General features: G+C 35.2%; 1 protein-coding gene across 1 annotated transcript in view; it reads right to left on the bottom strand.

Moving 5' to 3' along the window:
* LOC122408437 (protein lin-11-like) overlaps positions 1 to 13,508 on the bottom strand; it is a 715,873-nt gene that overhangs the window by 328,176 nt on the left and 374,189 nt on the right. Inside the window, exons 4-5 of the mRNA XM_043415231.1 lie at positions 6,463 to 6,669; positions 6,050 to 6,323 (exon numbers count right to left, since the gene is read on the bottom strand). The gene's annotated coding sequence lies outside the window, so the exon portion shown is untranslated. The remainder of the gene's footprint in view (positions 1 to 6,049; positions 6,324 to 6,462; positions 6,670 to 13,508) is intronic.

Below are 13,508 nucleotides of genomic sequence, written 5' to 3' on the forward strand. Positions count from 1 at the left end.
ACTTTATATTTTCAAGGGGATCGAAGAAAGGGATCCACGGTAGGCATAAAACGCGAAACTCCTAAAGCTTTCGGAATACTCCACTGTAATGAGAGGCCCTTTTCAGGAAGGGCAATCCACCGTGACGTGCTTCTTATTCGCTTCTCTTGTCGTTTCTACACGCTCTAGTGGTTCTACACGACATTTGTTGTTTCTCAGCTTACTTCTGCTACATACATTCTCGTCAATACTCTCCAATGTATATGTGTATAGTAGTAGACTTCCTATTCAACTTAAGTATATTCCTATAAATTACAACTTAAGTAGTCTTTTTTCCGACTACTTCGTCGATGTAAAGCCTGCATTTCATACTATGGTATTTCCGGAATAATCTATTCCGAAACATTCCTCGGAGCAATGTTTATTTGTTTAGGTGGTTTTCGGAAAAACGTAACTGCTGGGGAGTACAAAAAGGTCCCTCAACATTCTCGTACAGAATAATTACAATTGATTCGTATTTATTCCAAGGGAAAACTAGGGGAATTACTTCAAACGCAAATACACTAATGAACATGTGTAAATTTATATAGAAAATGATGAGTGAATTTCGAATATGAAATTGATTGATACGATCTGACCGATCACGGAAAAACTTGGTCAGAGCACTTTTCAATCATGTATTCAACAACAACAAAGTTTTGTAATATATGTTAATATAATTGAAAAAGTAAGTATCGCGAGAATAAAAAGTACTGGGACGAAAATTTATTGAGTTATTAAGGAAATGGAATAAGGATAGTTGAATCAGTCGCATACACCTCGTGCAAATTCTAATGTCAACAGAACCACAGCGACCATGGAAAGAAATTTCTCAAATAAAAAATATCAAATAAAAATTTCCTCTCGGGGAAAAAAATTCGGACTGGCACATTGATGATTGCTCGCTCCTGCATAATATTACGAAAATCGTAAAAAAAAACTTCAGGTAGTTTTGTAGTTTTGTTAAAATCTTATGAGTCGGCTGAAATTTAAGGATAGTATAAACATAGCCTTCATTGACCGACTGCCAAACTTTCAAATCTATTCGCCGTATAGTTTTTTGAATATTTGCTATTTAAAATGGGTCATTTTGTATGCGATGGCTAGACCTAATACGTGACTAGATAGCACTTGGTTCACAATTTTTATCACGGACGCTAAACAGATTTTACAACTTTAGCATAAAACCAATCGTGTATTCAGTACTTATGTGGAAATTATTTTAAAAAAATTAAAATTTTTGACTGTTTAGTTTCAGTGATATCAATAGATGTACAATCTTTATTTTATTTGATGCGGAACGGAAACATAACCAGCTGTGACGAGAAGGCAGCAGTGTACGGTGGAACGAATCGATAGTCGCAATACAAGAGAATACTGTAGTTTTGTTCTCTAATATTCAACCACCATCTTAATTAAGTTGGCACTGGAACAATTTTTGACTTTTTTTCGTAACAAATAAATAAAATTTCAGGAAACACTGACACTTTGACGCTCGATGACAGTAGTACTGGAGAATGCGATTGTTGCCTCGATTACAGCGTTCCTTTTTATATATGTAGAGGATCTATTCATGCATGAGGTGTGATTATATAGGGCAGACCGAGTGTACAAGCTTTGACAAAAGTGTAGCCATGAGCAACGTATAAGCATTGGATTTCACTGTACGCTGCGTTTCAAAATTTAGTCCATACATGTTATATACGGAACTACGTTAAACATTGCTAAAAATAATTTTAGAACGTGAAAAAAAAAGCAGAAAGTACGTCCGCTGTTGAATGCGATCCAGCTGTTGTGGGAGAAGCTTGATCGAAAAGTTAGAACAACATGTTCTTCTTCTGCCAGCGATTTATGGCAAAAATTTTATGACCCTTGGGCAAGTTTGGATGAGCCATAATTAACGAATTAATCGAGCGAATGCCACGACTCATCAACGCAGTCCTCATAGTCAAAGGTGGCTTTTTCAATGTGAAACAGCTATAAATAAGGTAAGAAATCAAATGAATATTTTTTTCTATCGGGATGATAAATCCATCATTTTGTCCCTCATGAAATTTTATCCCAAACCCTATAATTCTCGAGTTACTATCAGTCGAGACCTGACCAAAAAGATCGAAAGAAAGATTTTCAAAAAAGAAATCTAAAATAGTTAGAACACGTTTATTAAAAACCGAAACAACTTTTTACCCTCATGAAATTTTTTCGGAACCCCCAAAGTTTTCGAAATACGCCACAATTTCTGACTCTTCGTTTTTAGCTAAAATTAGGATAACCGTGCATAAAAAAATGTAAACAAATTTAAGAAGCAGCAAAGTGAAGCGTAATTTATCCTCTTTAAAATAACATTTTTTTCATCATCACTTTTTATTTAAATTGCTCATCCAAATCAAAATAAATATAGATTTATAATAAAAAATTTATATAGATATAATATAGATATAGATAGAATATAGATAGATATTGTGAGGTAACGCTTTCGCCGACCCGGCCTGAATGCCGCCACGCGTCGGTTCGAGCTACATTTATAGAAAAGGAGCAGGTATGAAAGAAACGTGAGAACGCGGAATTTTCATTTTGAAGGATTTCACAATTCCGATTTATTCAATTTTGATTGATTTTACAGGATTATTGGTTTTTTATTTATTTATTATTGTGATCGCGTTCGTCAATTGTAGGACATTTTTATTGCGCTCGCCGTTTTCGTATTGAACAATTTTTAACTATGCTTCGTTTTCAAAATAAAAATAAAAAGGTTTCGATAATTCAAAAGTGTTTTTGAGATATTATACAAAAAAAAATTATTATTAATCTGAAGTGATATAACCTCAAATTCGCACCGCGACTTCTTGAACTATCGATGATGTTATAGTATTTACAAAATTTACAAAAATAAAAAATGAAGTCTGACTCGGACTCAGTTGCATCAAGTTCGAATAAAAAGAATCATTTACAGAAAGAATGTACAAAAATCACAAATTAATTACAAGAAAAATCTTCCCTGATTCTAGCAAGCAAAAGAAGAATAAAAAAAAAAATACATTAGGTTAAAGAACAAAACCCCAGGCTATGGGATCGAAACGTCACCAAATCTGTCCGAGAGTCTGAGCATTTGCAAGGTTAAAGGTAACCTGCCGTCCACGTGTTATGGGATCGAGATGTCGCCGATTCGCTCCGAGAATTCAGGTATCCATGAAAATTAGGATGGTTAGTTTGCTTGCTTAGAACAGGAAGAATATTTGAGGTTAGCCTTTTTGTTCCAAGTCAGAAGTTTGAGGAAAGACTGCCTGGCGAATGAGTCGCGCAGCGCTTTTTATACCCATTTCCCCACCATAAAATTATCAAACGCCGAAAATTTTAAGTTTAGTTTGGTTCTGCGCATTTTTTTGTAACGCTGTATTGGATTCGCTCGTTGCCATGATTCGTGCTCTATCATTGGTTCCAAGAATTATCATATGATGCGCGAAAGTTCGTTTTTATAATTTACAGCATTATGTTACAACGAAAAAATCACAAGTTGACTGGATTAATTATTTAACAATTTTTACAGAAGTTTTTTCTTATAACAAAGTTCAATTTAAAAAGATTTAATTTGGTTGGAAAATTGTTGTTTGGGTCACGGCTTGTTCGAGAATATTCGATCTACGCATGCGCAGGAAAGCACATTTTTATTTATTTGTTTTCAGGAATTTATTTTTGAAATTTTATGTCGCAATTATTTTTCCTCGATTCGTTATAATTTTCCGCGTCTTTTTAGCCTAGTTACAATATTTGCCGAGATCGCGTTGAATTTTAATTAACAAAAGAAAAAAATATTGTAGTTCGAGTTTTTAATACGGGGCGCCGTTAGTATCGTGCTCCACCGCTTTGTATTGGACCTTTGTGTTGCTCTGGGCAATTTGCCCACCAGTACGGCCGCCGCCGACTAACAGTGACGTAGCTCCATCAGTCGTTTGTACGCGCTTGGTAAAAACATCGCGTTGGATCGCGATGTTTATGGGGTTAGGTTCGGATTCGTGTTGATTCGGGTTGTTCTCGGGAGGACGTTATGCTACAATATATATTAGGGTGGCCCTTAATATGGGTAAAAAAAAAAATTGATCGCGCGGCCCCCCAAAACGGTTCCAAATGATAAAAAAAAAAATCTACGCAAAGCCGTAGGTATGTCCGGTAAGAGGAAGACGTGCCTGTAAGCATGAACTTGGATTTAAATATCAATTTTTCTGCATGATTTAGTAGTTTTTTAAAATGTTGTATTTCAGTGAAAAATGGTCGTATCGAGGTCTAAAAAAACGCATTTTGAAGCTTCAAGTTTCTATTTTCAAGATCTTATGACGAAAAAAATGCAGAGCTACATGTTCTGCGCAATTCTGAGAAAAAGTACGAGAAAAAAACAGCAAATTTTTATGCTTTTTTATCAATCCCACAAGCGTAGATTTATTTTTTTCAACTAAGCCATAGTATGGCCGGATAGCTGATTTATTAAGCTTCAATTTGCTTTTTTAAAAACTTGGGTAGGACGATTTTTTGCTGAGATGTTGAACTTTGAATTAAGAAGAACTCCTTTGTCTTTGATCGACGATATCTCGGCAACCAATGGTCGCACAGGAAATTCAAGGGCAGTTCTGAAAACTGGAATGAATGTCCTACAAGATTCCGTTGCGATCTTGAAGATGAAATTTTTCTTTCATCCTTGTCGTGAATTAAAAAAAATAGGATAAAAAAGTAATTTATGGTTTTTCAGAAAGTCAATAGCCAAATTTCAAATAATCATGAAATGACTGATGTTGAGTATGCCATTTACAGCTCAATATACACCCAAAAACCCTGCGAAGTTACTTTTCGATCTAACCAATCGTTTCTTCGTTGCAACCGATCAAACATTAATCAAATTTAAGGGTCACGTTTTTTACGTTAAACGAGTCATGATCATGACAAAAATTAAAAAAAAAAAATTTCTAAGTTTTTTCTACATTTTTCTCACAAATAAGGCTGAAATATACAAAAAAAAATTCCGAAAGTTTTCGATGAAAATTGATTTTTTTCTTAAGGCTTCCTTCCAACATCGAGAGCTTCTGAAAAACCATAAATTATCTTTTTTTTCCTATTTTTTTAAATTCACGACAAGGATGGAATAAAAAATTTATCTTCAAGATTGCAACGGAACGTTGTAGGACATTCATTCCGGTTTTCAGAACTGCCCTTGAATTTCCTGTGCGACCATTGGTTGCTGAGATATCGTCGATCAAAGATAAAAGAGTTCTTCATTCAAAGTTCAACATCTCAGCAAAAAATGGTTCTACCCAAGTTTTAAAAAAAGCAAATTGAAGCTTAATAAACCAGCTATCCGGTTCATACCATGGCTTAGTTGAAAAAAATAAATCTACGCTTATGGGATTGATAAAAAAGCATAAAAATTTGCTGTTTTTTTCTCGCACTTTTTCTCAAAATTGCGCAGAACATGTAGCTCTGCATTTTTTTCGTCATAAGATCTTGAAATCAGAAACTTGAAGCTTCAAAATGCGTTTTTTTAGACCTCGATACGACCATTTTTCACTGAAATACAATATTTTCAAAAATTACTAAATCATGCAGAAAAATTGATATTTAAAACCAAGTTCATGCTTACAGGCACGTCTTCCTCTTACCGGACATACCTACGGCTTTGCGTAGATTTTTTTTTTATCATTTGGAACCGTTTTGGGGGGCGGCGCGATCAATTTTTTATTACCCATACTAAGGGCCACCCTAATATATATAGAAATAAAATATAAATATAGATATAGAAATAAAAAATTTAGATCCATCGAAATACTGCCCTCACCTTGGCGTTCTTTCCTAGAACTGTTTTTATACATATGCGCTGTGGAGTGCACTTTTATGTAATCAATTTCACGTATTTAGCAGAAAAATTCGGTTATGGAAGTGTTTTCGTTTGATTTTCCGGATTTTCTACGATTATTTGAGTTTAATCATCGCAAGATGATTTAATATTATTGGAAACAAAAAAAAATAATTTTCGTCGCATAGTTACATTATTTGATGATTGGCGACGTTCATATCGCTCGCCACAGCATGTTTCGGGCCTTCGTATCGTTCTTTGATATGGCCGCCGCCTGTCAGCAACTACGCGCTCAGTTATTCGTTACTCGCGAAGTAAGAATCTCAAGTCAGGCCCCAGCATATTCGAGGCTATCTTCAGACTAATTGTAGTTGCGGAATGTTTCGTCACGTTATTTAAAATACAAAACGAAGTTTTCAATATGAAAATACAAGAGAGATCTCAGACCAAGCCGTAGAATCTATTCCTGAAAAAAATAGTTCTACTAATATATTCTACTTTTTTCAAGCTTAGAAGCTTCACTAAAAAATTTGACGTAAGCATTTAATAGTAATCATTACAGATGCAAAAAACTGATTTTTTTATATAAGGAAAATAAACTTCACCATATCTGCGAACAGCTGTATCGGTCAGATTAATCCATTTGACATTAAACTCTATACAAACGGCGTATCTGATGGCTTTCGATAATCATAGTGATACGAAAGAAAAAAAAAATATAACGAACGCCGTACATCTGTTTTTGCCATTCGTTAACGCATGTTCATTATTTCCATTCATGTACCGTATTCTCTTCTTAGATGCTCACTCACCTGAAACATAAAGTAGAAAAAGACATTGAGAGCGGATAAAGGTTGTGAGGTACGACAAATTTTCACGCACCATATCATAAAATGTTATTCCTTCTGAATTACATTAATCATCGTCATATCCAATATTCATGCATATCCGAAATCCCGTATATGGATGCATATAACGCATTAACAATTCGTTAATGCGGTCGGTCGGGTCTTAACCCTTTCCTTCACGGTGGGTCACGAGTGACCTACCTTGATTTAATCAGTTTTTCATTTTTAAAACGTTTTTCCAACTATTTTTAATCGGGTTTTTTGCTGTCATTGAGTTTAATATATCTCCACCTTTGATTAAAATTTTTTTTCCGCTCGAAAAATGTATTATTTGATATCTTAATAATAAACAATCACTCAAAAAATGCTGGTTTTCTGGTAAAAATTCATTTTTACATTGGAAACGTTACTTAATTTTTTAAAAATTTGTATACCTTGGTTTTTGGGGTTGCTGATTACGAATCTGTCATTGGATTTTCAAAATTCGAAATGGCGAATCCAATATGGCGGACGTCAATTCCTAAAAACTTATCAATTTTTCTAAAACTTTGTCCGCAGGAGTTTTTGGAGTCGCTGATTACGAATCCGGCAATGGATTTTCAAAATTCAAAATGGCGGATCCAATATGGCGGACGTCAATTCCTAAAAACTTATTCATTTTCCTAAAACGTTGTACATAGGGGTTGTTGGGGTCGCTGATTACGAATCCATCGTTGGATTTTCAAAATTCAAAAGGGCGGATGCACTATGGCGGATATCAATGTCTCAAAACTTATCAATTTTCCTGAAACTTTGTACCGAGGGTTGAAATTTTGTGCTTATCTACAACGTTTGATTGCAGGTATAATTTTCGATTTTTGTTTCTTGAGTACTCTTGAGACTATATATACTTACCAAATTCTATGTCAGTTTACTGTTATATTCAACCGTTCATGGGATATTTTTCTTATCGTTCTAAAAATATTTGGGAATAACATCTCCAACCACCTGAATAATTTTGGTTAGTGAAAATGGCAGAGGAAATTGTGGACATCCCAAGTGACAATCAATCATGTTATTGTGAAGTTTCTGACGACGATGACTAAGACTTACACCAAACTTACTCCAAAACACATTGATTATTTAGATATTGACGATGAATCCGAAAGGGATATTTCATGTAATCGATCAGAAAGCTCAGGTATTATATGGACAAAAAAGGATAAACTGCAACATGATGTGCCTTTTACCGAAGACTGCGGGCCGAATGTTCCAGATTCTGTTTCAACGCCAATCGATATTTTCCATTGTCTTCTTTCAATTGATTTTATTGACTACCTCGTAGTACAAACGAATCTTTACATAAATAAAGCAAACCATTCAAGAAATCCTGTATCAAGAAGTGAGTTTTTAATATTCTTAGGAATCAATATACTGATGGGTATAAAGAGATCGCCTCCGTATAAAGACTATTTGTCGATGAATCCTTAGCTCCGTGATCCTTACATAAGCAAAGCGATGACTGTCAATCGTTTTGGATTTGTCTTGAATAACTTTCACGTTAACGACGTGCGACAAGAGATAAAATAAGGAGAACCAGGATATGATAAACTCTTGAAACTAAGACCAATGGTTGATCAATTAAATATGACGTTCAAAAGCTGTTTCAAGCCATCTCAGTATCAATCCATCGATGAATCTATGATGAAATTCAAGGGTAGGAGTTCACTAAAGCAGTATAATGCTGCTACGCCAATAAAAAGAGGTTACAAAGTATGGCTACGTGCTGATCAAACTGGATATATCTGCGAATTTCAGATATACTCAGGAAAAGAGAAAGATAGAGCTGAGAAAGGTTTAGATGCTCGAGTCATTAGGGACCTTACACCAGAGCTCGTCGGCAAATCTCATCGTGTTTTTTTTGATAACTTTTTCACGAGTATTGATTTTGTCACGTCTCTGAAAGCCGACGGTATCTGTAGTTGTGGGACTGGCCATAAAGATCGAGTTGGATTACTGAAAGACGAAAAGGCTGATAAACAGATGAAGAGAGGTGATCATGAGTATCGTACATCTTCGTCAGGGATGACCTGGATCAAATGGATGGGTAATAAACCAGTGAGATTTTTATCCAACTACTATAATCTATGTGAATTTACCACAGTAAATCGGTAACAAAAAGATCGTTCTTCTCTGGAAATAAAGTGTCCAACCATTGTTGCAGACTATAACAAACATATTGGGTTACGTAGACAAAGCTGATATGCTCAAATCGACCTATCAAATAAATCGGAAATCACGTAAATAGTGGCCTAGAATGTTTTGGCATTTGATTGATACTATTATCACTAATGCTTACATTATCCACTGCGAAAAAGAGAACAAAAATAAATTGACATTGAAACAATTTATATTAAAAATTATGGACTCGTTATAAGGAGGGAAAATGACTCGGGAATTGGGCAGAAAAAATTAACTATTTATTGTAAGTGGTCAGAAACCTCAAGTTTGTGCAGAAAAGAGATTATCAGAGGAAGCACATTTACCGGAATATGGAAAGCGTCGGCGCTGTGCTATATGTAGTACTAAATCAAATAAAAGGAAATCGTTCTAGAGTTGTACAGAATGTAAGTTCTATTCTGTATTGCTGGTGATTCGAATTGTTTCAAAAGATTACACTATCAATAATAATAGCAGCCTGATACAAAAATGTCATTATGAATCGTGATTTTGTAAACTTCATTACATTTATTACGTTATTCGTAACTCCATCTTTAGAATGAAAATTTTTAAAAAAGATGAACAACTTCAGAAAAATGTTTGAACGCAAAAGGTTAACAATGAAAAAGTTATGAAAAATTTGAAAAACAGAATAAAAAAAATATAAAAAAATAAAAGAGTGAAAAAAAATAAAAACGATAAAAAAAATGGAACTGGATTGTCGCCACGTCCTCGTCGTCAGTTCGGGATAATACGAAGCGTGGGACGACTGTTTCGGTTATGAGGATTTTCAACTACACAGATGTCATGGTATTTTTCCTGCATTTGACTTCTTCTTTCGACTGCAATTCATTTCATCTTTCCTACGTCTACTGTGTAATAATGACCTCTAGTATCGGATCTTCCATTTTTTATTTCGGAAATTTAAAGTTGACGTCATAATTGAATATAGGAAATCTTATGCCAAATTCGCAATTATTGTACCCGAAAAACCCCTGTGCAGAATTTTGACAAATTTCAGGACATTCGTTGACATGACGTTTATTACCAGGTGCACCATATTACATCCATTATATTGAATTTCGAAATTGTTATTTTGGATTCGTAATCAGCGCCCCGAAAAACCTCTGGGAACAAGGTTTCGAGAAAATTTATAAGTTTTTAGAAATCGACGTGCGCCATATTTCATCCGTCATTTTGAATTTTGAAAATCCATTGTCTGATTCATAATCAGCAACCCCAAAAACCCCTAGATACAAAGTTTTCGGAAAATTTATAAGTTTTTAGGAATCGACGTCCGCCATATTAGATTCGCCATTTTGAATTTTGAAAATCCATTGCCGGATTCGTAATCAGCGACCCGAAAAACCCCTACATACAAAGTCTTGGAAAAATTGATAAGTATTGTGACCGAAATTTTCCCGACTTGTCACAAAATCAAATTCTACCGTTCATACTGCTTTATATTTTTGAGAAAAAGGTCTTATTCTCATGGGTGCCAGTCACCGGGGTGACACAGTATGATCGGAGGAAAATGATGATTTGCCGGCTTGGCTTGCAGCGGTATGGGCGGGGTGAGCTGGAGAATAACTGGCAAAACCAAAAACTATTAAATGGATGATATCTTATTTATTATTTTAATAATCACTTTTCAACTTTACAATAATCCAATCTCGATGAGAATTGTATTTCGCGCCTCTTCCTCAAGATCACCCGGTAGTACCCCTGCCTTCCACCGATGTCACCACAATTTTTAAAGACCAAAAAATTTGAATGTCGTTGTCATAATACTCGGTCTCGTCATTCTTTTTCCTTGTGCCGAAAACGTCACACAAGTTACAACTAGAGTGAAAATCAATAAAAAATATGGATAGTCACAGTGAAGATGAGTCTAAAAACGGTTCAGAAAATAAACGTTTGGAGGAAAGATTGAAGAGGTTGGAAAGAATTTTGGAGCAACAAGTCGGTCGAAAAAGGAAACATCGCAGTGAGTACGATCATTCTTTCCCCGTTTTAAGGAAGGACTCTGGGTCAAAACATAGTCCGTCAACGATGGATTATGGTGGAAAAAGTACATGAGTGGCCGAGGCTTTAATCTTTGAAAGGTTAAAGTCTCCCAGTTCTGCAAGGAACGCCGTCTCTGCAAGACGTGTGGCCATTGCATACTCATGATCGGAAAACGTAATGAATCAATTTCCTCCTCGATATCTGAGGTTTATTATCCATGGAAATATGTTCTGTCGGAATGATCGCGAAATCTCACAAGTTTTAGTGATACTCCTTGCAAGGAGATTTGAAGGAAAAATTCATTTTTTCTTGACAGACAAACATCGAAAGCATCGAGATAATAGTCGAAAGCGACGACGTCGCGATGGTTCAGATACACCGGCTAGCCGTTTTTCGAATTCTTCGACTCCGCAATCATTTGACGTAGAAAATCAAGAAGTCGAGGCAGAGGAGGATGGTGCAGAAAATGTAAATGAGCAGGTAACCGATTAACCAACGTCAGTTGTGTTATCAGCTCCTTCTGGGACTTCGCACCTGCCGTCGATCGAGATAGAAGTACGACGTGACGATCGAGATAGAATACGAAGTGATGGGCCGGACAAGTACGTTTAAGACGTTTTTGAACATAATTTGTACCGATCCAATCGAAGTTGAATGTTGTGAATAATACCAGGGGATCCTGAAAGTCGGAGGGGAATCGATTCTTTAAAGTGTGTACCTTGTTGAAGTAACGAATGACTTTCATGTGAATTTTTAATGATTTTATTTCCATTAATTTTTTAGTAATTTTGATAAAACGTTGTGAGCCCGACAAGGATTCTCAACGCTCATTTGTCGCCGGAGATTATATTTCGAATAACTGATAAATACTTGACCTCGAATTGATATAATACATTTTAGTACTGCACGTAACTTCCGTTATGTCTTTTTTTTCATTAAGTTTTTCGTGAAAATAATTATCATGAATTTCATTACAGTTTCCAATTTTTTCGATAAATATTCCAAATTATCAATAAAAACTTGGCCTCCAATTGATATCATACATTTTTATACTGCATGTAACTTGGATAGTACATTTTTCAATTTGTTCAATATTTATGATTTTTTTTTGAAAATTTTTTATTTTTCTTTACAGAATTTTTTCGATTGTTTTTTATTTTTGTTGAATTTTTTTGAACTTTTCAATTTTTCGTTTATTATTTTTATAGAATTTTTTTCCTGGTTCTAAATCTTTTTTCTATGTCATCCAGAAACAAGAGACCATCAATGTACTTGTCCCAACCTTTTTTCCCTAGGGTTTTAATGTTTGGGAATAATTTTGAGGACTGTCTGGAGAATGTTCGTCACACAAAAACACTACTGGAAAAGTTAGGTTTTTTGATCAACATAAAGAAAAGTATCTTGATACCGTCAACTAGGTGCATGTTTTTGGGTCTGTTATATGATTCAGTGCACATGTCTGTAGAACTCCCAGAAACCAAAATAGAAAAGACGAGTGGGTTGATAAAAAATTTTAGAAAAAAGAAAAAGTGCAGAATACGAAAATTTGCTTCGTTTATTGGAACGTTAGAGTCATGTTGCCCGACCTTAAAATATGGGAGAGTATATATGAAAAGATTTGAAAGAGCGAAAATGTTAGCGCTTCAACAGCATAATGAAAATTTTGATAAAGTAATGGAACTCCCGACAAACTTGTCAGTGGACTTTGATTGGTGGGACCACAACATTAAAAAAGCGAAAAACCAGATTTCGGTTTTTAATCCACAAATTGAGATTTTTTCGGATGCTTCTCTCTCAGGTTGGGGTGCTGCTTGTGCAGGCAAGAAAACACACGGTTTTTGGAGCAGAGAAGAACATTTATTGCATATCAACCACCTTGAATTAAAGGCCGCCCTGTTTGCATTAGAATGCTTCGCATACCAATTGAGAAATTGCGATATACTTTTGAGAACAGACAATACTACAACTATGGCTTATATTAATAAAAAGGGCGGGATTCAGTTCCCAAAATTAAACGCTGTAGCCAGAAAAATTTGGGAATGGTGCGAATATCGGAATTTGTGGGTATTTGCATCTTACATTCGGTCAGAAGATAACAAAGAGGCAGATTCAGAATCTCGTAAACTTGAACCTGAGACTGAATACGCCTTAGCAGATGAAGCTTTTGAAGAGATTGTTGTCAAGTTTGGAAGTCCGGAAATAGATATATTCGCGTCTAGAACCAATTGTAAATGTTCGAATTATATATCTTGGAAAAAAGAGCCTGGGGCTTCGGCAATTGATGCTTTTACTGTGAAATGGGACTTTTTCTTCTATGCGTTTCCGCCTTTTTCCATGATTTTACGTACTCTGCAAAAAATTAAAATAGAAAAAAGTAAAGGAATAATAGTGGTCCCTTATTGGCCTACTCAACCGTGGTTCCCAATCTTCGAGTCAATGTTGGAAACAAAATCAATTATTTTCAAACCGGATTTGAACTTATTAACATCTTTGAACAGGGAACCTCATCCATTGTGGAGAAATCTTACCCTGGTGGCAGGACTCTTATCAAACAAGCATTAAGGAACAGAGCAGTACCTGAGAATAGTTTAAATATT

This window comes from Venturia canescens, chromosome 3 (assembly GCF_019457755.1).
Source record: "Venturia canescens isolate UGA chromosome 3, ASM1945775v1, whole genome shotgun sequence".
NCBI lineage: Eukaryota > Metazoa > Arthropoda > Insecta > Hymenoptera > Ichneumonidae > Venturia > Venturia canescens.